The following is a 23,117-nucleotide window of genomic DNA, read 5'->3' as shown; positions in this document are numbered from 1 at the left end:
TAAATTAAGTTATGTATCATACTTGATTTAATGCATTTTCCGAGTGTGTGAATAGTTTAAGAGATTTTTAATTAGGCTTTAGGAATATGTGATTATTTTTGTAACGATTTATATTATTAGCTTGATTTGAATTGTGATCTTGATTTGAAAATCCGAAATGAAACATTTTCAGCATTTGAGTGTAACTTATGTTTATTAGTACATAATACCAAAATTTCATTTTGTTTTTTTTATTGGTTCTAATATCTGGTTCAAAACTCCATTTTTTTCTTAGTTCGAAATTTGCTTAAGACTAAAGTTTAATTTTTCAAGCATCTAGTGTTCGAAAAGATATTTAATCAATTGTTTTTTTTTTTTAAATTACGAAATTCTCCTAGAATCACGAAATTGATTACATTCCATTCCCGAACTTACTTAATTCTTCTGAACAATTAAAAAAAACCATTTTGATAAATTCAAGTTTTCCGTTACTAATTTTGTTAAAATAAAACACAATAAAGAAAGGATTTTTTAATGGATTATTTCATCGAAACCAAAACAATTAAGAGTATGTCCAAAAAAAACTGTAAGCATATCGTTGAATATTATTCTCCTTGAGTTAGATAACATTCTTCAATATGGCCGTGAGATATTAAAACAAAAAACGGAGTAAATTAGGGGGGGGGGGGGGGGGGTAGGGTCTAACACTTTCAAAAAAACATTTTTTTTATTTTTTTATTGTAAAACATTTCAAGAATCTTGTGTCAAATTTTCAAGTCTATTGAAGCAAAACTGTAGAAATTATAGGCCTTTATCTCCTCCTATCTAATAGGGAAGAGTGGGGATACTTGATCCCTTTTTCATATTTTTACCATAACTTTTTGGAAAAATTTAGCAACTCGCTGTCTTTGAACCCGTTGATGAGCTAGAAGCATTTTCGTGGGAGTAAAAAAATTGCAATTTTTCTGAAGTTAGGGGAGACTTGATCCCCTATTGAAGGAGACTTGATCTTTTATTCAGGAAGCCCTAATCCTTGTATAAAAATCAAACAAAACTCCAAGATAGAATGTTAATTGACTATTTTGGTCATGTTTGTTCTCATTTCACAATTTTTAGCAGACATAAGAAGAAAATTCTATAACTTTGTCTCAACGCTAAAACATAGCATACTTAAAGGCGCTATTTTAATAATTAAGAGAAAATTAATTATTTTTGCTCTTTTATTCAGACAATTGTTTGATAAATATTAGTTTTTGGATGAATATTAGTAATTTCGTAATCAGCAATGATCACGATCAATTCAGAGGAAGAATATGCCGTTGGAAAGGGGGATCAATTGTACCCTACTCAAGGGGATCGATTGTACCCATAATCAACATTTTAGAAAACTTTTTCTGAAAAAAGTTGAGAGTTTTCCATTACTTTGAAAATATGGCATTATGAAGTTCATTTTCCGCTCGAACGATTGATACACTGGAACAAATATTTTTTTCATAATTGTCCCATGTAAGCAACATTTTAAAGTGATGAAAAAAGATCTTTAAGTTACATTTTGTGAAATTTTTCAAACAAAGTTCAATTACTCAAACAATTATTTTGTTAAAATTTTTTAAACTACAAGTTTTGTTATTTTGCTCATTTTGGAACATTTTTTTACTGAATCAAAGCAATCGAAAGATTCCTTTTAATTCAACCACGGTAAATTAAAAATTCATATACCAGTATTTCGATAGCAACTTACTACGATTCGAATCGAAAACGTTCACTGAAGAAGGTAGTAAGTTGCTATCGAAATACTGGTATATGAACTTTTCATTTACCGTGGTTGAATTAAAAGGAATCTTTCGATTGCTTTGATTCAGTTGAATCATTCAACCAAGTAGGCTCATACCACAACAGAGACATTTTTCTAGATCTTTGTAAGTCATTCCGGTTTCGAGATATAGCTAAGGAATCAAGTATCCTCATTCTCCCCTACTGCAAGAAAGCAAGAGCAGAAACTTCAAACGTGTTTTCTCGAAACCACATTTCTAACGTCCGTGGACATCGTCATTTGAAAACTACTTCACCGATTCTTTTCAAATTTGGAACATATGTTTCTACATATAAAATACCAGACCCCAACGATTTTCTTTTTTTTTTTATTATTTTGGGGAGATTTTACAGATTAAAAATGGCGGATTTTTTCGTGAAAATTCGTAGTTTTTACTTCAAACAGCCACAAAAATTTCATAAAATAAATTTTATGCTAAATAAAAACGGTGGGGTCCAGAAAAACATCTATTAAAGATATTTTGCTATGACTTTTTGACTTCAGATGGTTCTGTGCTGAGATACAGTGTCCAAAGCAAATCTTATTTTCTAAAAGGTATCCTAGAAATTGCTCCGTCACCGGTTCGTTTTTCAATATTTTTCTACGAAAAAAATACTAAATGTTCTTTCAACAATGCTTTGTATAATGCAAAAAATTTGAATACATTTGTTTGAACGATAGCTCTAGGAAAAAATCGTGAAAATGGTGTTTTTTTACCCGTTAGACAAAAATGTTGAAACTGAAGAAGCAGATGAACCAGTTGAAAACGAATGTCGAGTGTTAAAAGTTTTTAAATTAAATAAAAACTGGTTGTTCTTCGGCCAATGTGAAGGAAGACACTACGCCCTATGCAAAGACCAAGGACTTTTTTTCCTCAACATCTGTGTCAATTTTGAGAAGGGACTTCCGATTTCAATTTAGATTAGTAATTTTTTTTCATTATTGTTACTTTCACTTTTTTAAGTTTGATCCATGAATATAAGCAAAGTAATTTTTCAAAGATATTGCCTCCTTCTTAAAATGTGAACATTGTTGTACATAAGCGTTTTTGTTGAAGCTTAGAGATGCTGGATGAACTATTCGAACGCTTTTTTGTATTGATGCAATTTAGTCAGTCTCTATTAAGTTAATTGTTTTATGCAGCAACAGCAACAAAATATAGATTTTTTATTGAACGAAATCAAATTATTCACTATCTCACCATTTGATAAAAAATATTTATGTTCATACGATCTAGCAACAATCATTCTATATTTGCTATATTTATGGAGATGTATTCAATTTGCTTTTGGTGATTGTTTTTTTTTTAAATTTTTGTAGAAAACAAACTATTTCTCTAAATTTTGGTAGAAACAAAAAGGCTAGCGCTATGTTCTAGGGGTTCAGATTCGGCTATAAATAACTTTATAACATATTCCTTTGTACGATTTAGTTTAGTAATGATATTATTTGATGTGGATATTAAAAGATATAATTTAATTCAACTGAAGCTTACATTTAACAGTAGATGTATAAAAAACATCCAAAACACTCGTGTTTCTCAGTTTAGAGGTGTATCAACTAGCTAAAGATTTTAAATTTATCTGTTTTTATTTTTCCAACAGAAAATGAAAACTGCAGTAAATTTGACTAAAAATATGTCTTAAATGGCTCAAAGTTATTTGAGGTCCTCTTCGGTTGATTTCTTTTAAATACTGTTTTTCTAAAAGCCCTAACTATGAGAAATATTTCATCCGAAAATTGCATTTCAATTTGGGTAAAGATAAAATAGTTATTAGGCTTCAAAAATGGGCTATTTTTTTTAAGAATGATATTCATCACTATTAATGAGACACTTCTACGCACATTTTAACGCAGCTTTAATAGTTGCGAATTTCACCCTGAAAAAAGTTAGCCAATTTTTGAAGCCTTATAACTTTTTTATCTTATCTCGAATCGAAATGCAGTCTTCGGATGTAATATTCAATGAACACAAAATGACACTATTTTTCACATCTTAAGCTTGTATTTTAAAGTTTTTCATTTTCTTACAAAATTTGAAAAATCTATCAATAAACGTAAAAAATTTAACATTTTTCGATGCCGTGAAAACTTCACCCAGTATAACGGATTGGCTTAATGATATCACCTACAAACTTTTTCTGGTTTTATAATTCAACCCCAACACTGTTGGTGAAACAATCGTTTTCGAACAATCGCCAAATTTATGTAAATAAATATTTTTTTAATTCAGTTCCCTGCCTGGGGTAAGATGCAACAAAATGCAAATCAAAGAGAAACCTTTTAAATCTCGTTTCCATATGTTCGAATTTTATTGTTTTGCATAACACCTTTGGCAACATTGAAATTTATTCAAATGTTTACTTTCATGTTTTAAGCTAGCAGTTTTTTTTTTGTATTTTTCTACCAATAAATGTTTGAAATATCCTTAAGTAAAGAAAAGTTAAAAATTAGATTCAACATAACCAGCAATTACTGCAATTGGTGTTTTATGCATAATATTCTTTATGGTGTCAAAAATTTATCAAAAAATTTACATTTACACACATTTTCATTGAATTTTTCATAAAAATCAAAGTTTGTTGCAAGTTACCCCTTTTTCCAAACCTAGTGATAATCGCATGTTTTAAGAAAAATAAAAATAACTGAAGAAACCAATATTTTTTCTGATTACTTCAGTTTGATGTCCCATTAACCTCAAAACTTATGATGCATGGTGCCGCAGTTGGTGGTATTATATTCTTTTCTGGTGATAGTATTTTTTTTAAATTTTGGTAGAAAACACACTATTTCTCTAACTTTTTGTAGAAACAGAAAGGCTGGCGCTATGTTCTAGAGGTTCAGATTCAGCTTTTAAATAATAACGAAATAACATGCTCCTCTGTCTGATAAAGTTTAGTTTTGATAATGTTTGTTGGCGATATTAAAAGATATAACTTAATTTCACTGCACTGTAGCTTACACCCAACTGTAGATTAGGGTGTCCCAAAATTGCATAACTTCTGGGAATCTGGGGGCTCACCCTCCAAATGGTAGATAAGAATGTGCAGAACAACCTTTTGTATGGAGCCGACTAAAAAAAATCATGTTTAGAGGTTCCGCAAGCGCGATCTTTAAAAAAAGTCCACTTTCAAAAGAATTGATTTTAATTAAATTCTGGGTCCAAAAATTTTCATAAAATTTATACATTTTATATTTTTTTAATTTTGTTTGAGTTAAAAACTACACGTAAAAAATACAAAATGAACCGAATTTGTATCAAAATGTAAAACTAGCAAGCTATTTTCAAGAAAAAAAATTTTTTTGGTCCAAAATCTTTGAATTCAACTGACCAAAATGTGTACCAAGCATAGAATATTTTTGATACCAATGCCATCAAAAGATGCGGATTTTTGTGCACTTAAACTTTGCTGAACAAAACATGTAGTTTGTATCAACGTGTGAACAGCTATTCACGATTTAATGCTTAACAAAAATCACAATTTAGGATATTTTTTATTTAATTTATCAAATTTGTCTTAATAAATACCTACTTTAAAATCAAAATACTCGCAAAAAAAACTTTGATGGTTTAGAGGAGTCATCAGAAGGCCATATGCCGAATTTGAGCAGAATCGGACAACAGGAAAGGGTTGCACTGAATCTCAAGTATGAAAGGGATTCTGAGACATAGTGTTCTAAAGAAGCATAAAAAACTGGTTTTTCATCATACATTTTTATCTTTACCAATCGATTGCTTGATTATGTAAGTTTTATTAAAATTTCAACTAAGACTAACATTTCACCTGAAGACTGCAACTTGATTGGACTTAAAACAAAAAAGTTATGGCTGTTCCAAGATTGTATTTTTGTGGCTAATTGTCGTTTAACACACAATGAGTACTTTTTACTCATTGCGTTTTACAGGACAATTTGTAACCAAAATACAATCTTTGAACAGCCATAACTTTTTTGTTTCAAGTCCAATCGAGTTGCAGTCTTCAGGTGAAATGTTAGTCTCAATTGAAATTTTAATAAAACTTACATAATCAAGCAATCGATTGGTAAAGATAAAAATGTATGATGAAAAACCAGTTTTTTATGCTTCTTTAGAACACTATGTCTCAGAATCCCTTTCACACTTGAGATTCAGTGCAACCCATTCCTGTTGTCCGATTCTGCTCAAAATCGGCATATGGCCTTCTGATGACTCCTTTAAACTATCAAAGTCTTTTTTTGCAAGTATTTTGATTTTAAAGTAGGTATTTATTAAGACAAATTTGATAAATTAAATAAAAAATATCCTAAATTGTGATTTTTGTTAAGCATTAAATCGTGAATAGCTGTTCAAACGTTGATACAAACCACATGTTTTGTTCAGCAAAGTTTAAGTGCACAAAAATCCGCATCTTTTGATGGCATTGGTATCAAAAATATTCTATGCTTGGTACACATTTTGGTCAGTTGAATTCAAAGATTTTGGACCAAAAAAATTTTTTTTCTTGAAAATAGCTTGCTAGTTTTACATTTTGATACAAATTCGGTTCATTTTGTATTTTTTACGTGTAGTTTTTAACTCAAACTAAATTAAAAAAATATAAAATGTATAAATTTTATGAAAATTTTTGGACCCAGAATTTAATTAAAATCAATTCTTTTGAAAGTGGACTTTTTTTAAAGATCGCGCTTGCGGAACCTCTAAACATGATTTTTTTAAGTCGGCCCCATACAAAAGTTTGTTCTGCACATCCTAATCTACCATTTGGAGGGTGAGCCCCCAGATTCCCAGAAGTTATGCAATTTTGGGACACCCTACTGTAGATGTATCAAAAGCTTCCAAAACATTCGTGTTTCTCAGTTTAGAGGTGCATTTACTAGCTAAGAATCTTCATATTTATCTGTTTTTATTTGTCTAAAAGAAAATGAAAACTTCAGTTAATTTGACTTAAGATAAATCTTAAATGGTCCAAAGTTATTTCAGATGTAGATACATACATAGGTGGTTGAAACTATATATTAAATCCCATAAACCCATTTTTTTTTTAAATTCATGATCTTTTTAAAATCGAGTCAAGCTGTTTTTTCCTTAACATTGATAGATTATTGGTGTAGATTATTATTTAGAATATCCAGATAATTCCATTGTTATAATTTTTTTCCACCTTTAAGTGTTGAATATTTTTGCGAATTTTCAAAGCTTTCATGTTGTTTTTTTTTATTTCTGTATTGATTTAACTGTTTTCAGAACTTAAGTTTTTCTTTCGCTAGCTTCATCAAGGTTCATTTACAATTAAGTTTGTTTAAAATCAAGTCTATATATTTTTCGATAATGTTAACTTAGATAAAAGCTACCCTTGTTTTATTCCTTGATGAGTAATATTCTAGTCTGGTCTGGTTTCGATTCTCGGTATCAGCAAGAAAACTTCTGGGTTCGAATCCCATTAGTGGCCGACAGGTAAAATGTGTTTCCTCTCATAACTGACTATATTATAGGAAAGTTCAATCAGTGCCAGCTGATATATAAACCACCCACCACAACTAACATGTTTCAAATTCGATTCAAAACGAAAGATTGAATTTTTATTTGAAAAGGAAAGATTATTCTGCGTTCCCAAAAGATAACAATCGGATGCTTTAACGTAGGTAATGGTTCAAGTTTACATATATAATTTTTTTTTAAATAATTCTTTTGTATTTCGAATACCATAGGATAATATCTTAGGCAAAGCCTCTATCGAAAAGCGTTCCAATGAAAAATCATTGAAACAAGAAAAAAATTCAATACGAAGTACTTACTTTAATCTGAATCAGAGTTGGTGGCATTGGCATATTTGAGGATCTTAGAGCGGCACCTTAGAGTTAATAAAATGAGCTGAAAAATGAGCTGAGCTACCTCCCCAATATAAAGGTATGTAAACGATTTTGCACATTCTTGTGTAGTCATCTGTTAAAAGTTAAAAAGTCTGACATCATCCCTGAAGGACCATTGCCCTTTTCGACTTCCAGTGACCTTCTTCGCCCAGTAACTCAAAGAAACGACCAGAAGCGTCCCCCATAGGGAGGTAACAGTTCTCACACCGGTCGTTGAAAAGTTGGCCTCAGGAGTGTTCAGTTGATGGCGAATGCTCAAAACCTATACACGGTCAATAACGACACCACAGTCAGATGCTTTTATCGAGCTTAATTCTCCCGCTTTTATTTGAGCATGAACGAAGGAGACCGACCAACTACAACAACAACAATAACAGCAACATCGACAACTGTAAACACAACAACACCAGAATCACATGAACTGACCCTGCGATTCCGTCATCAATGAATGTGTGTATGCGCAAGCAAAGGTATTTAAACTATTACGTAATATTTGCAACGTTACATAAACAGTGAGTTTTCCTGGGACGAGATTTTCGGTTCGCCGGAGGATTGTTTGCAGCCGGTTTCTCTGCTTTCGGTAATTGTCAGCTCAAGCTCATCGGTTTTCCACAGAGTTCATTGATTTGAGTTTTATTTTTCTATCAACTACACTCTGTTGAATGATTCGACCCTCGCAGAGACAAAGCTGGCGAGAGACGAGGCAATCAGTTTGAATGTTAATTTTGTTTCATTTAACTCATTACTTACGCCTAATCACGGTCGGTTTTCCTCCAGCTGCCACCACTTTTCGAATGGGTAGTTGATTGAGAAAAGTAGCAAAAACAAAAGCAACAGCAGAAACAACAACAAAAAACAGATACCGCAGTTTAAATGGATTTCCTCCTCCGTTTCCTTCACACTGCTTTGAATAGACCGATGAATGTTGGCTCAGGTGTTTGTCACATTTCAAATGGCACAGATGTTTGCTTCCAGACGATGACGACGACACGGTCACACTTTGAGAGCACTAAGCGACTGAATATTCCGCTTCAAGTCCCCCCGAAAGGCCTATCTACATACAACTAGGAGTTCCTACATAGCTTTAAACAAATCATAGCACTGGAGTTCGGATTTTTCAATGGTACACTACCAAAAGCCGATGCAAAGTTAAGTCGATGATCGAGCTCTCCAACTTCGTGGGCTTGGATGGCATTTCAAGAACACGGCGTCGCCGTTCTGTTGCAGGAGAATACGGGAAACGACTTATGTGTATACGTTTGGCGGCACATAAGGCCCACATTTTATTGATTCGCACGATTTAGATTTCGACATAAATTTTCATGGGAATGTTAATGGGAAACGGATATCTAATTGTTGATCAACAGAAGTTCAACCCGATTATTTGGTCTTATTACGCAAGGCAAAAAAACTATTTTTCCAAGGTATAAAGAAATTATTTTTTTTTATCTTAAGCAGTTTTTTTTTCAGTATAACTTTTGAAAATAAATATTAAATTTATTTAAGAAATTTGTTCAAACTTAAAACATAAGAGCGTAATAGGGGTTTTTAAAATAAGGGTTTTATTCAATGTTCACATTTCTCGAAAGTCATAGGTAAGGAAAATTGTTCCTAAATGCGCCTACAGCCGTTTGGCAAATGAGCTGGTAAAACAACTTACTGTCAAACGGGACATCATGAAACAGCGGAATTAAATGCACATTTATATAATACCACACTGAATAAATTTTTAATTTAATGTATTGTTATAAAGTTATCTTTCGATGATTACAAAATGATGATGACATAATTTCTCGCATCTTAAGCTAGTTTTTTTCTAATTTTTTATTTTTATATACAATTTGAAAAATCGAGCGATAAATGTACAAATTTTAACATTTTTCGAAGCCGAAAATACTCAACCCAGTATGACGGATTGGCTTGATAATATGACCTAAAAACTTTTTACTAATTTCTTCATGTTATATCAACACTGTTGGTGTAAAAATATTTTTCGAACAATCACCCAATTTAAAAAAAAAATTATTCAGTTAGGTGTCTGGGGTAAAATGCAACAAAATGCAGATCAAAGAAACACCTTGTAAATCTCGTTTCCATGTACTGGAATATGAATGTTTTGCACCACGCGTTTGTAAACATTGAAATTTCATCCATCCAAATATTTTTTTTTATGATTTTAGCTTGTAGAATTTTTCGTAGTATTATTTAACCCCTGAATGTATGCAGCATTCTTATTTTCAGAAAAATGTGAAAATTAGTTTTTCAGATAAAAAATTACTGCAATTGATGTTTATATGCGTTATGATCGTTAAGGCATCGCAAACATGTTAAAAACTATACATTTTCATACGTGATCATAAGATTTTTCATTAAAACAAAGTTTGTTGCAAGTTATCCCATTTTCTAAGGAGGGTGAAAATCGCATATTTTTAGAAAATGAAAAATATCTTAAGAAACCAATAATTTTTCTATCTACGCAAATTCGATGTCCTATCATCATTAAAATTTTTGATGCATAAGGGGTAAGATTAACTATGAACATAAGATTTTAAGAAGCCATTGAAGTTGAAAATTGTTGCGTGTTGCCTAGAGTGCCCCAAATGACCCGACTTTTGAAAAAGTTATGTGCTGCAGGCTAAAATCGATCCTTGGCCGAGTACAAGATCTCATGCCAAATTTGGGCCAGATCGGATCACGGGAAGGGGTCGCTCAACGAGCCTGAAGTTTGTATGGGATTTCGAGACATTTTGTTCGGGAGAAACATGAAAAACCAGTTTTTCATCAATAACTTTAGTTTCCGTCTGCCGATTTCTTTCAAAAACGGGTTTTCTCAAAGCCTAGATTATGAAAAATATTTCATCGCGAAGACTGCATTTCGATAAGAGTTAAGATAAAAAAGTTATTAAGCTTCAAAAATGGGCTAACTTTTTCAACGGTGGTATTCAGCACTGTTAATAAGGCGTCAATATGTTCGACCGCCTCGACTCATTAACAGTGATGAATACCATCCTTAAAAAAGTTAGCTCATTTTTGAAGCCTAATAACTTTCTTATCTTAGCTTTAATTGAAATGCAGTCTTCGGATGAAATATTTTTCATAGTATAGGCTTTAAGAAAAACCGTTTTTGAAAGAAATCGGCAGACGGAAACCAAAGTTATTGATGAAAAACTGGTTTTTCATGTTTCTCCCGAACAAAACTCGAAAGTTTGTATGGGACTCGAAATCCCATACAAACTTCAGGCTCGTTGAGCGACCCCTTCCCTGATCCGATCTGGCCCAAATTTGGCATGAGATCTTGTACTAGGACAAGGATCAATTTCAGCCTGCAGCGCATAACACTTCACAGGTTTTGAATTTTCCATACAAATTTGGGGCAGTCTAATGTTGCCCCAGTTGACGGTATCGAATAATTGCATTTTAAGGCTTATACGCAAATTTTTTTTTTTTAAATTCGTACAAGTTTTGATACTTGTTAATGTAATATTTTATCATTTAATTAATATTCGTAAAGAATCCCAAAACAAAAGCCTTGGTGATTTTTGTATCTTCTTCAGATGAACATGAAAAAACAGCAAGTTTAAGCTTTTACGAAGGTTTAATTATGATAGGAAAGTGAAATAAGAGAGTGTTTCTGTATGCCCTCATCATGTTTGAAAAATGCCTTTATCCTTTAATAACAGTTTGAATAGTAAAAATTTATGATTTTAATAACGAAAACTTCGAATCGAAGCCCTAGTTATTACCTTCAGAGATAGTTGAAGATCTTAAAACAGATTTGATAAGGTTTTTTTTATGACTGAACTGATTCCATTGAAAGTCAACACTAACTTTCGATTTATTTAATCAATATCTATAGGGGAGAGTGAGGATACTTGATACCTGGAAATATTTGATTCCTTCGCGATATCTTGAAACAGGAATATTTTACAATTATCAAATGTTCTAGAAAAATGTGCGAAAAAGCACAAAACAGCAATACTTTTATCTCAAAAAATTTGAAAAATTTATTTTTCGAGTTATTGAACTTTGTTTGAAAAATTTTACAAAACGTGATTTGAAGGTCTTTTTTTATGACATTAAAATGTTTCTCACGAGAAAACTAGTAATAAAAATATTCATTCCAATATGTCAATCGATGGAGTATAACAAGCAATAGGAAACTTTCAATTTTTTAAGAAGACATTTTTCGAAATGTATGTTATGGGTATAGTTGATCCCTAGAGTCCAAACTGATATATTTTCTTCTGAATGGATCGTGATCATTGGTTATCATGAGATTACTAATATTTTTCAAATAACTAATATTTATCCAGTGATTATGTGTCGAAAAAGGCCTAAAAATACTGTTTTTATCTAAAAACCAGAAAACTGCGCCTTAAAATATGCAATGACTTAGGGAAGTAGTCAATCTTTTGGAATTATCTTTGTCTGATACTTAAACTGCGATCAAGTATCCCCACTCTCTCTAATATATGAAAATGAATGTTTGTCTGTGTATTCCCTATAGATTCGGAAACTACTGAATCGATCTTCGTGAAACTTGGCATCTGAGGGTTTTTGGGGCCGGAGATGGTTTCTGTAATAGTTAGAACTGCTCCGACTTAAGGGAGGGGGAGGGGCTCCATACAACTTTTGATTTTATTCCTACGAACCAAAAGTCATGACACCCATTTTGTCAAGCAGTTTTCGTTTCCTTTGGCGGGGTTATTTTCACCATCACCATGGGCCGGGTATTAGAAGCAACCATCCAGAGTTCAAGTGTACTGACTGGCAACGCTGCTGCCGAATGGAGGTTGCTCGTGTTTCGGTCCTTATATATTTAAAGTTTTTCGTATGTTTCCGGTGATATTTTTTAAAATATGATTCCGAAAAAGATACTTAATGTTCGTGTAACGTTTTCGCGGAATATCCGGTCTTGTGGAAGTGATGTTTAATGGTTTGTGATGGTGATGATTTTCCACAAGATGCATTTTCTTTTCTGGAAGAACTGCGTGGTATGGGGCTTGTACTACGCCCTCCCGGACGCCCAACCAACGAAAGCTGTGATATAGGATGAGCCCTAGTAGCCGGATTGAGAGGAGAGTTTCAAGATAAGTCAATTTTGTTTTGTTTATTTGTCAATTTATTTAACAAATTCAGTGGTTCTATCGATAATTTTAAGTTGCTATCTAAATCAGTTTAGAAAATTTTAGCCATTTCTATTTTCGGAGCGAGGCTCGAAAAATTCATCGCTAAGTTGTGTTGAAACTTTTATGCAAGTTCGGGCACAAGTTGAAAGGAACGACTCATTACTTCTCAAAGCTCAATGAATTTCCAATTAATTCCACCTAATTTTTTATACAAAGTGGCGCTAGTGTAACATATAATACAATTTTTTTTTCGCAACGTCGCAAAATTGTTGTTTTTTTATAAGAAATTAAAAAAATGGAATTGGTAGTCTAAAGATAAGTAATAATTTATCGTTCAACCATTTCAGTCTGTACTTTGAGTAGTTTACGCTGGTCAATCCTCATTCAGATGTGGTAATATGGTCACAGTGGTCTGAGCATGATTCGAGATTATTGGCTGTTAAAGGTTCGTGTCCAGGATACGAACGTTTATAAAAACTCTGGAAGTCCAAAGCTACGGAAGCTACAACATAGTTTCGTTCAGATGACTAGAACCATGACAACTTATTTACAGAGTTGCCAGATTTCAATCAGCGTAAGTTTTTTTTTTTAAAGAAACGGTTGTAATTTAATTAATTCGCTCATTTTTAAAGTTCATTTGTACGGCAAGGAAATTTTCAATTTGTATTGAAGTGATGCTATGAATTTTAATGAGTTTTTTTTCCAAACTCATGCTTGTATTTTAAAAGTAAAAGTGAAGAAAAATCAGGTTTATAAATTTGAATTATAGTATAATTTGGTTAGAATCTTGAATTAATAATTTCAATCTGTTTCCATATCTAAATGTATGTGTTTATCTTAGTTAACTATTATGTCCTAAAATCATATTTTGACTCAGGTTCATTAAATTTAGTTCATTCGCTATGGAAAATCCAAAGTAGAACATCTAGCGTAAATAGTATTCAGTTACAATAGTAAGCTGATACTATAAATTCATGGCAAAATATTTCAAAAGAGAAAAGGTAAAGTAATTTTTAGGAAAAATCCATAGTAGTACAAAATTAAACAAAAGCAAAGCAGACGTCATGTGAAGGAAATCTTTACTGGAGTTGGATAACAAACATTCAAAATTAATAGATTTGTTTGTATTTATATGTTTTAATATTCGTTTTATTTATTATTTTTATTAATTACACTTATACAACCAGGTACACCAGAAATATAAATCTTACTGCTGTTTTCATTGTAAAATAATTTTATTAAAATATAGTGTTATTATGCCAACGTCTTTACCTTATAATATTTTGTATAATCTCACAAAAGTTAATGATTTTAACTCACGTATAAATTAAAACAAATATATAAAAATACACTCTTCTAATATTAAACATTTTACAAATCGTACTTTACTCTTTAACGCATTTTCAATAAACCAAAAAAATAACATTGGCTTGAAAAAGATTTGTTTGGAGCAGAACCCTTGTTCTTGAGTTAAACAAAAATTAAAATGAACATTTAAATATCATTTATATTTATACTTGCTCGGATGATAAATAATTGTTGAAAATATTTGTTTTCCTCAGCAACGAGAAAAACAAAGGCCGAAGACGGAACTAATAAACTCTACCAGCAAATCTAAGTTCATATGTTTAAAATAACTGTTATTTTTTTCACCTTTTTATATTTTTATATTTGTTTTATCGTATATATATTGGTTATGTGATTTTATTTTTATTTGTATATTTCCATTTTAAAATTGCTATCCACAGAAACGCCGCAGTTCACCTTCATCCCTTGAAATGCACGCAAATGGCGCATCGTTTAATTTGTTTTGTATTAATAATTTATTGCAGCTTCCAATCAGAGGAATACTCGACCACAAATCAGATGTTTTGCGCTACAGTTAGATAGAGTGTAAAATAACATTGGATATTTTTCATTATTTATGTTCAACAAAAATGTTAGTAATTTTAATAATATTTGTTTTCAGCTCTTCCGATAAGCATCTAAATTTTCCTTTCATATTTTGTTTCCTTTACCTATACAATTATCTTTTCCCATGATATAATTATTATCTTAAATGCATATTGCCATAAATTAAATACACGTCAATCTTTTATTGGACATGTTAGGGTACTATTTTAATATAATTAGGCAATTATATTAATCTAGTACCTGGATACGTCAACAATAAGAGATGGAAAGTCTAATCATAACTACATGACCCATTTGGCCATGTGGGTGTGATTGGGCGGGGCTTATTGACAAGGAAAGTTACCTCGGGATGTGCAGCTAGGTCTCTGTCATTCTGAAATGGGTTTCTGAAATTTCAATAGAGCTAACACCGCCAGCACCCGCAATCGAACAGTTTTAATCAAATGGATTAAAAGTGCGTCTTTTGCATAACATACCTGCCAGCTCAGGGGGTCGTTGGATGGAACACACACACACACACACCATCCAGAGTTCAAGTGTACTGGATAGCAAATCAAAGCTTGCTAAGCATTAAAAATGTGAAAGGGGAAATTTTGGCGGATGTTTTTTTCCTTCTACTGTTTAAAGCACGTGGTACCGGTACAAGATATTTGGATGCAATAATAAGCCTAACATGTTGGATTGAAAAATACTACAAACCTGTTAGGAATACATTGACTAAATTTGTAATGGCTTTCAAAGTGCTGTTTACCGCTACGGGGAGGCTTTGAAGGTCTACAAAAACAAACAGTGAACTGAACAGTGAACAATGAATTGACTTCTTCTGCTGAATAACTATTCGAAATGAGTGCTGGAAAACTGATGAACCGATTTACATAAATTCCAGCTTTAAGAAGCCAACCATTTTCATGTTTTTGGAAATCCTCATAGAGAAAGAAAAATTAATTAGATTCCAAGTTATAAGACCAAGGCTGCGATTTCAGAGCTTCAAAAGCCTTCGAGGAATCTACAGGGTATTAGAAAATTGGTAAGGTTATTTAATCTGAGGTTTTGAGTTTTATACAATTCAATTTCATTGGCCGCTTTCTTTTTTGAGTTATCATTAATGGCCAATGTAGTCGATTCAACCATCCAATTTCGAGAAAATTTATTGTGAAACTGTTTAGTACTGCGAATTCAAACAAATGATATCTCAGAATTAAACATTGATTACTCCTCAAAATAATTAATGTGGGGATAACTGAGCATAACTTGAGAACTACTCGAGCAAATGGAAACAAATTTAGGTTGAAAGAGTATTTGGGTACGAAAAAGGGTTTTATAAATATTTGAATCCCTTCTCTTCTTTTTGTGAAGAGATAGAAAGTGGTGAAGGGAGCTTCTTTACATTTTCCAGCATAATGGAAAAACTTTTAAAGCATATGGATCTAAATTTTGCATGGGAAGGTATTTGAATAAGAGAAATGTCTCTATGAAATTTATAGAAACCTCTGTTCTTCCTATGGGGAAAGTTTAAGGTGGAAGGGTGCACTCATACAATTTTTACATAACTCGAGAACTTATTCAGCAAATGGAACCAAATTTCGCTTGGTAGGGTGTTTCAGTAGTTACGAAGAATGTTTCTATGAATATTTGGTACTACTGCCTCCTTCCTGTGGGCTCCGATACAATTTTTCTCATAACTCGAGGACTAATCGGTGAAATGGAAACAAATTTAATATGGAAGGGCATTTGGAATCGATAAATGGTAATAAGCTCATTTGAGACCCCTTTCTCCTTCAATTGAGGATAAAGTTAGGGAAGAGGGGAGCTCACATAAAATTGTTTCGGATAAACCAAGAACTAATCAAATAAATGGAGTTAAATATTACATTGTAAATTTTTTGGATGCACTTTTATGATTATTTGAAACACCATCTTTTTTCCAGTGAGTACATAAGAAATGGGGAGGGGGTCCAATACAATTTTCTTGGTATAAAAGAAATCAACCAAAAAGAAAATTAATTTCCTATGGAATTTTGCAAACCCTTCTGCCTTGCACTTTGAAGAGGTGGGGAACGGAAGGGATTCCATATAATTGATGTATCGCTTAAAAATTTTCAACTAATGTAACCAAATTTGATATGAGAGTTTTCGATAAAATTGGATCCCTGCCTCCTTCCAGCTTTTGCGGATAGGAAGCAGAAAGCTGGGCTTCATATAAGTTTTTTGGCATAAACCGAGCACTTATGATACCTACAAAAAAAAACAAATTGAAAAAATTTCTTGAAATTTTCTTTTTTTTTTGGAAGTTGTTGTAACGCACACCGGGTCAGTTTGTATTCGATAAAAACAGTATTCTGCTTGATAGGCGCATGATTTCCAAATCAAAACAAAAAGTTTTTTTTTTTGGGTATTTCCATCAATTCTACCAAATACAAAATAGAAATAAAGCTTTCTACCAAATAAAATCTTAGAAATTTTGCAAAGCATAAATCAAAGCAAATCAAATTACAACCTTCAAAATAAATAATCTAAGAGCTTCTTCTTCTGATACCTCAGAGAAACATGTAATATTATCTTTTATATAACTAAATATCGACTTTTTTTTTATAATTTTTTAATTTTTAAAAAGCGTTGTATCTCTGAAACTAGAATGAAGGACAATAAAAAGGTACAAAATCAGTGTATGTTTTTAATACCGTTTCGTTGAATAATCAGTAAAAATTGATTTTTTTCATTGACAACTGATTAAATTTAGAATTTTTTCAGACCATACTATCAATAATTACTCCAAGGATTTTTCGATCAAGATAATAAATATTTAATTTTTCAACATTTTTTATTCGTCGTACACGCTCATAAAAGACAGAAATATTTAGAGCATTTTTAACCAACCATCTTATTTGAAATCTTATGACTTTTTAGTTTTCAGACTAAGTACTTGCGAATAAAAGAGGATTAATGCCTACAAGTTCATTTGTGATAGGCGAAATTTTTACCAATCTACAGTTAAAAAAAAATCACAAAAAATCCGGCAACATGAAATTTAATGACGTTTTTCTTAGGTCTTGTGAAACAAAATTGTAAAATCGATTTTAAAATTGTCAATTTATCTTGAAACAATTTTGTTAACTTTTGACAAACATTGTTCTCTTTCCTCTAGCCAAATTTTTCAGTATTCAAATAATTCTGTTATACGACACCGAAACGTAGGATTAAAATAAATTTTATAAGAAACTGGACTGATTTGCCGAATATAATTTCATCAAAACATACAGTCGAAAACTCAACATCAACGTCTAAACATAATGGCCGACCACATACCTCACTTTTATGCCCAAATAAAGGAATTGTTTGGTGCATCAGAAGTGAAAAATATGAAACATTACTCAACAAAAAGTTAGGAAATTCTGTTTGAAATTTAAAAATTCTAAGAATTCATAGGTTTAAAGAAAAATTATCCTCAATTACAGCTAAAAATGATGTTTTGAAAGACTGGTAATGATTTATCTGAAGGGGGGGGGTAGGGTCTAACGGGTATAAAAAAACACCATTTTCTCGATTTTTTTCTAGAGCTATCGTTTAAACAAATGTATTCAAATTTTTTGCGTTATACAAAGCATTGTTAAAAGAACATCTAGTAATTTTTTCGTAGAAAAATATTGAACAATGAGCCGGTGACGGAGCATTTTCGAGGATGCCGTTTAGAAAACAGGATTTGCGGTGGACACTGTATCTCAGCACAGAATCATCTGAAGTCAAAAAATCAGAGCAAAATATTTTTAATAGATGTTTTTCTAGACCCCAACGTTTTTATTTAACTTAAAAATATTTTTATGAAATTTTTGTGGCTGTTTGAAGTAAAAACTACGATTTTTCACTTAAAAATCCGCCATTTTTCACCTCTAAAATCTCCCCAAAGTAAAAAAATCAAAAAAGAAAAACGTTGGGGTCTGGTATTTTATATGTAGAAAATATGTTCCAAATTTGAAAAGAATCGGATAAGTAGTTTTCAAATGACGATGTCCACGGACTTTAAAAATGTGCTTTCGAGAAAAACGCGTTTGAAGTTTCTGCTCTTGCTTTCTTGCAGTATTAGATAGGAGGAGATAAAGGCCTATAACTTCTACAGTTTTGCTTCAATTGACTTGAAAATTTGACACAACATTCTTGAAATGTTTTACAATAAGAAAATAAAAAAATAAAAAAATCGATTTTTTTGAAAGTGTTAGACCCTACCCCCCCCTTAAAGACACTAAACAATCGGATTTTATCTTCAAACATCAGTTTGCATTAAGTTGATACACATCATACAGTGAGCGAAATAAGAATAGTACCACTATGTGTTTTGTTTGGTAAACTATGAATGATTGTCAATCACCAAAATTTTCCTCTACAATTTGTTTTGAATTGTTTAACGGATAAATCAAGCATAAGTTTACTTTTTTTGGACGTTGCAATTGGCGTTGAGGACCAAACATATGAAAAAAGGGTGCGAAATAAAAATAGTACCACTTGTGTTTTTCCACAAAAACAAGATGGGTAAAAGTTGAAGGCTAAAAACCCTCAAAAAATAAACATACAACAACAATATACAAAAACAAGATTATTTCTAAAAATGTACTGTATGAAAATGGACAAAAATGCTTCTTCAAATTATTCGAATAGATAACTGCATATTAAGGACTTTTCTAGAATTTCAATGTTTTTCAAAGGTTCTAAAAAGGGGTTTTTAGAGATGCTCCTTTAGCGTTTAGGAATTTAATATTTAAGCAAAAATACTTAATCAAACTGCTCGATTTCTTCATTCACATTCATGAGTATGATGCAAAAGACGAAAAATAGATTTGAGAATGAATTGGAATCAAAAAACAGACTTCAAATACAAAAATACTAATGTTTTTAAATAATCAAACACTGTTTCTCCAGTTTCAAGTCATTGATGATCCCCGTGGCTCCTTAAACCTACAGGATTGCGATTTTCGAATATCTGGGATTCAATCAGGTGTGCTGGATGATTCTGCTCAAGAAATAAGTACTTGGTACCGTGTGACCGCCTAGCAAATTCTAAGATCACCAAATCAAAAAAAATTAGAATTTCGTCAAGGTCACTAAAAGTGAATTTCTTGGACCGATAATCAGAATAATTTTCTACTTTCCGATGGAGCTTGATAGACCAGACGACTAGCAGTATTATTGGTAGGATTTGAAATTGAATCAGAAGTTGAGATGAGCAGGAACTTTGGCGGTGGTATATTCTTGTGCTGTTGATTTTTCTTGCAAATCCGGAAAAACTTTCCGTGAACTCAAACAAAACTGTGTTGGAAAACTACCTCGAAATAATGAATAACCAATATTGAGACTAAATTTAGATTTAACTGCAAGATAGTGCTGCCATCTATGACTCGAAACTGGAAAAAGTGACTTATTCAAAAAAAACCCAGAATGTTTGTTTTGACATTTCACGTCATTTTAATGAAGAAAATAAGTAGTTTGGTGAAGAATTTGAGCTCAAATATCAAATTCCTTAGTTCTAGAATAGCATCTCTTAAAACCTCCTTTAATACCTCTGAAAACTTCTTAAAATGCAGCTATCTATTCTAATAATTCGTACAAGCATTATTGTCCACTTTTACACAATAAATTAAAAAAAAACTTGCTTTTGTTGAAAAACACAAATCGTACTATTCTTATTGCGCACCATTTTCCTTCATACTTTTGGTTTTCAACGCCAATTGCTAAGTCCAAAAAAAGTAAACTTATGCTTGATTTATCCGTCAAACAATTCAAAACAAACTGTTGAAGGAAATTTTGGTGATTTACAATCATTCATATTTCAACTATCAAAACACATAGTGGTATTATTCTTATTTCGCTCACTGTATGAATGAATGAATACAAAATTCATAACTATTTTACTAATACTAGTTAAAGATATTATTAACGTAAAATTACTCAAATTACTTGAAGGGCATGTATTAAATTTGATATAACTTTCACAAAATTCGAAGAAATTTTGCCAAATTTTGACAGAAAGTTGAATTATAGTTGAGCAACAAAACAGACCAACAAAATTAGGAATCAAGTGCTTGAAGCATCACACAGCGGTCAATACGAGAACTTTTTCCACAAATCTTCAGGACTTTACTTCGAAAATTATTTTATAACGAATGACACAATTTTATAACGAATGACACACTTCTGTCCAACAAAAATCAACTAGGGATCATTGAGATTGTGAATAAAACAAAGCGAAAAAAATATATCTAGTTTGAGTTATAGGGTTGTGAATTTTACCAGTCATTTTGACTGTTAATGGCCCAAGTGTCCATGGCGAATTTTTTTTCGCTAAAAGAGCTAGAGAAATAGAAAATACACAGATTTTTAGAGATTCAAAACTCATGAAAAGTCGTATTTCTTGTGACTTTTTAAAATGAAGTTTTTCAAAGATATTCAACAAACAAGTGTCAAACCAGCCATTTTGACTGGTGCGGTCTTTCTAGTATTGAAACGATTTTAATGAATATTCCGGTATGTTTTATCAACTTTAATTGATATAGCTGCTGTATTTCTGCTATATAAATTCCTAATTTTTATTAAAATGCTACGATGAAACATTTCAACGTAAAGTCATTGACGTTTATTCAATGATTCTGCTAATAACTGTGAGGATTTGTGATTTTCAAAGACATTCATCTCTAGCTTCGAACGAGTTTTATGGTTTAAGCAAGCAATGGATTTTAGATAATGAGTATTTACGTCATTGCGTCACGTCAAAGTATTTCCATTATTTGGGATTGTGATTCGATGTGGTTAACAGATAAAAAAGTATACTGAAAATTTACGATTACGGTTGAATAATGAAATCACTATTGGTCACCTTCGACTGGAAACCATGTTATAGTTATGAATTACGATGGAATAAATGATCTCTTCAATTTTGGTCGACCAGTAGAGAAGTTGTGTTTAGAATTGATGGTCTGCCTAAGCATGTTGAGTAACGCTTAAGATTGTTTGGAAAAAAAATTATTATACTTTAAACTATAAAATTTCTTATTAATGATTGCGCAACTTTTTTTGTACGAATTTCTTCAATTGTTTCTAAGGATTGTTTTTTTTCTACCTGAGAAGAGTGTCAAATTCCATAAACTATCACTCCATCTCGCCGGCATTCCTGAAACAATGGTAGCAATCCTGCCAGCTTTGAAGGAATCCTTATTGCTTAGCTATCTTGTATTAAGTACTTACACTGAAACATGGATAAAATTATAAATTTTATGTGTGGTTCTCTTCTTTCCTAGAATTTTGTTTATTCTCCCCCGCGGGAGATCGCGGAATTTTTAAGGTTCGTCGCTTTATTTTAACTGCAATCTTTCATACGTTTAAATCTCCTTCATAATCAGAGGCAAGGTTCCTCAAAGCACCGTTCTTCACTGATTCAAAGAAGCAAAATTTGCTTCCGCGGTTACAACTTTTCCGACCTTTTATTCACATCTTTTTTCGAGGCGAATGCATCAGTGATCACATCATCTGTCAACTTGGGCTCCATCAGCTTCACCATCTCTCACTGAACAAATGTTAGCAAAGGCCAAAGTATTCCTCGTTTCGCGAAGCAATTTCCCACCGGGACCGTTGTTTTTGAGACACAATTGCCGAAAATGTAGTACAGCTGGTTCACTCGGTTGGAAAAATTAAAGCTCACTGCTTATCCGGGCACTTTAGGCAACCGCCCAATGACACTTTTCCTCTCAAAACTTTGCGATTCGCGCACGAAAAGCAGATACGCGCACTTACATCTGAGTCATCTTTTCCATAGAGATCCATCCACTGCTGCTCCATCAGAACGAACTCACCGAGACGCTCCCACAATCCGTCACATAGTTTAACCCCCCTTGAAGCGATCCAAGGGACCCACAATAACAAAAACAACACCCTCACACGCGCACGTGATTCACTCAGCCCATTCGATCTTAATCAACGCCCGCCGCCCTGCTGTGTGTGAGTGCGCGCGCCCAAATACTTTGGGGCACTCCCAGTGTGGCGGCAACAGAACTCACCTGTGCGAAAAAGCTAAATGTGCAGCACCTCAACCTCACTACAAACGAAGGGGCGCGACTACAACAGCAAAACCGCGATTTGTTTGTTTTTGTTCCGAGCAAACCAATCAAATCCAACCTTAGCAACACACCAAACACGCGACGCGCAGAGGTACCGAGAGAGACTTACAAAACGCTGAACTTGTCCGGCTCGCTGTCAAAAGTGAACTAAACGATCGACCGCGGGATCGCAACAAGAAATTAGCTGGAGAGTTACCTGTAGCCTGCAAACATTAATGGGAGCTGCGATTTGTGTGAGAGACTGCCAACTAAGTTCTGTGGAAGCTCAACCTACACCCGAATGACCGTGCTTTGCGCTTGCGCTACAGTGGGTTGACATATTGGAACGTGTCA

General features: G+C 32.5%; 1 protein-coding gene across 3 annotated transcripts in view; it reads right to left on the bottom strand.

Annotated features, from left to right (window-relative positions):
* Nucleotides 1-22,915, bottom strand: part of LOC129757291 (filamin-C) — a 222,230-nt gene extending 199,315 nt beyond the window's left edge. For 2 of the 3 annotated variants that reach the window (XM_055754460.1, XM_055754466.1), the window contains exon 1: nt 22,725-22,915. The gene's annotated coding sequence lies outside the window, so the exon portion shown is untranslated. Of the gene's footprint in view, nt 1-21,915; nt 22,428-22,724 lie in introns of those variants that run through there. The other variant, XM_055754461.1, reaches the window with a different exon arrangement.
* Nucleotides 22,916-23,117: the final 202 nt, after the last annotated feature.

Source organism: Uranotaenia lowii, chromosome 3 (assembly GCF_029784155.1).
Source record: "Uranotaenia lowii strain MFRU-FL chromosome 3, ASM2978415v1, whole genome shotgun sequence".
NCBI lineage: Eukaryota > Metazoa > Arthropoda > Insecta > Diptera > Culicidae > Uranotaenia > Uranotaenia lowii.
Note: the sequence above shows the minus strand (reverse complement) of the source record. Positions and strands in the feature narration are given on the sequence as shown.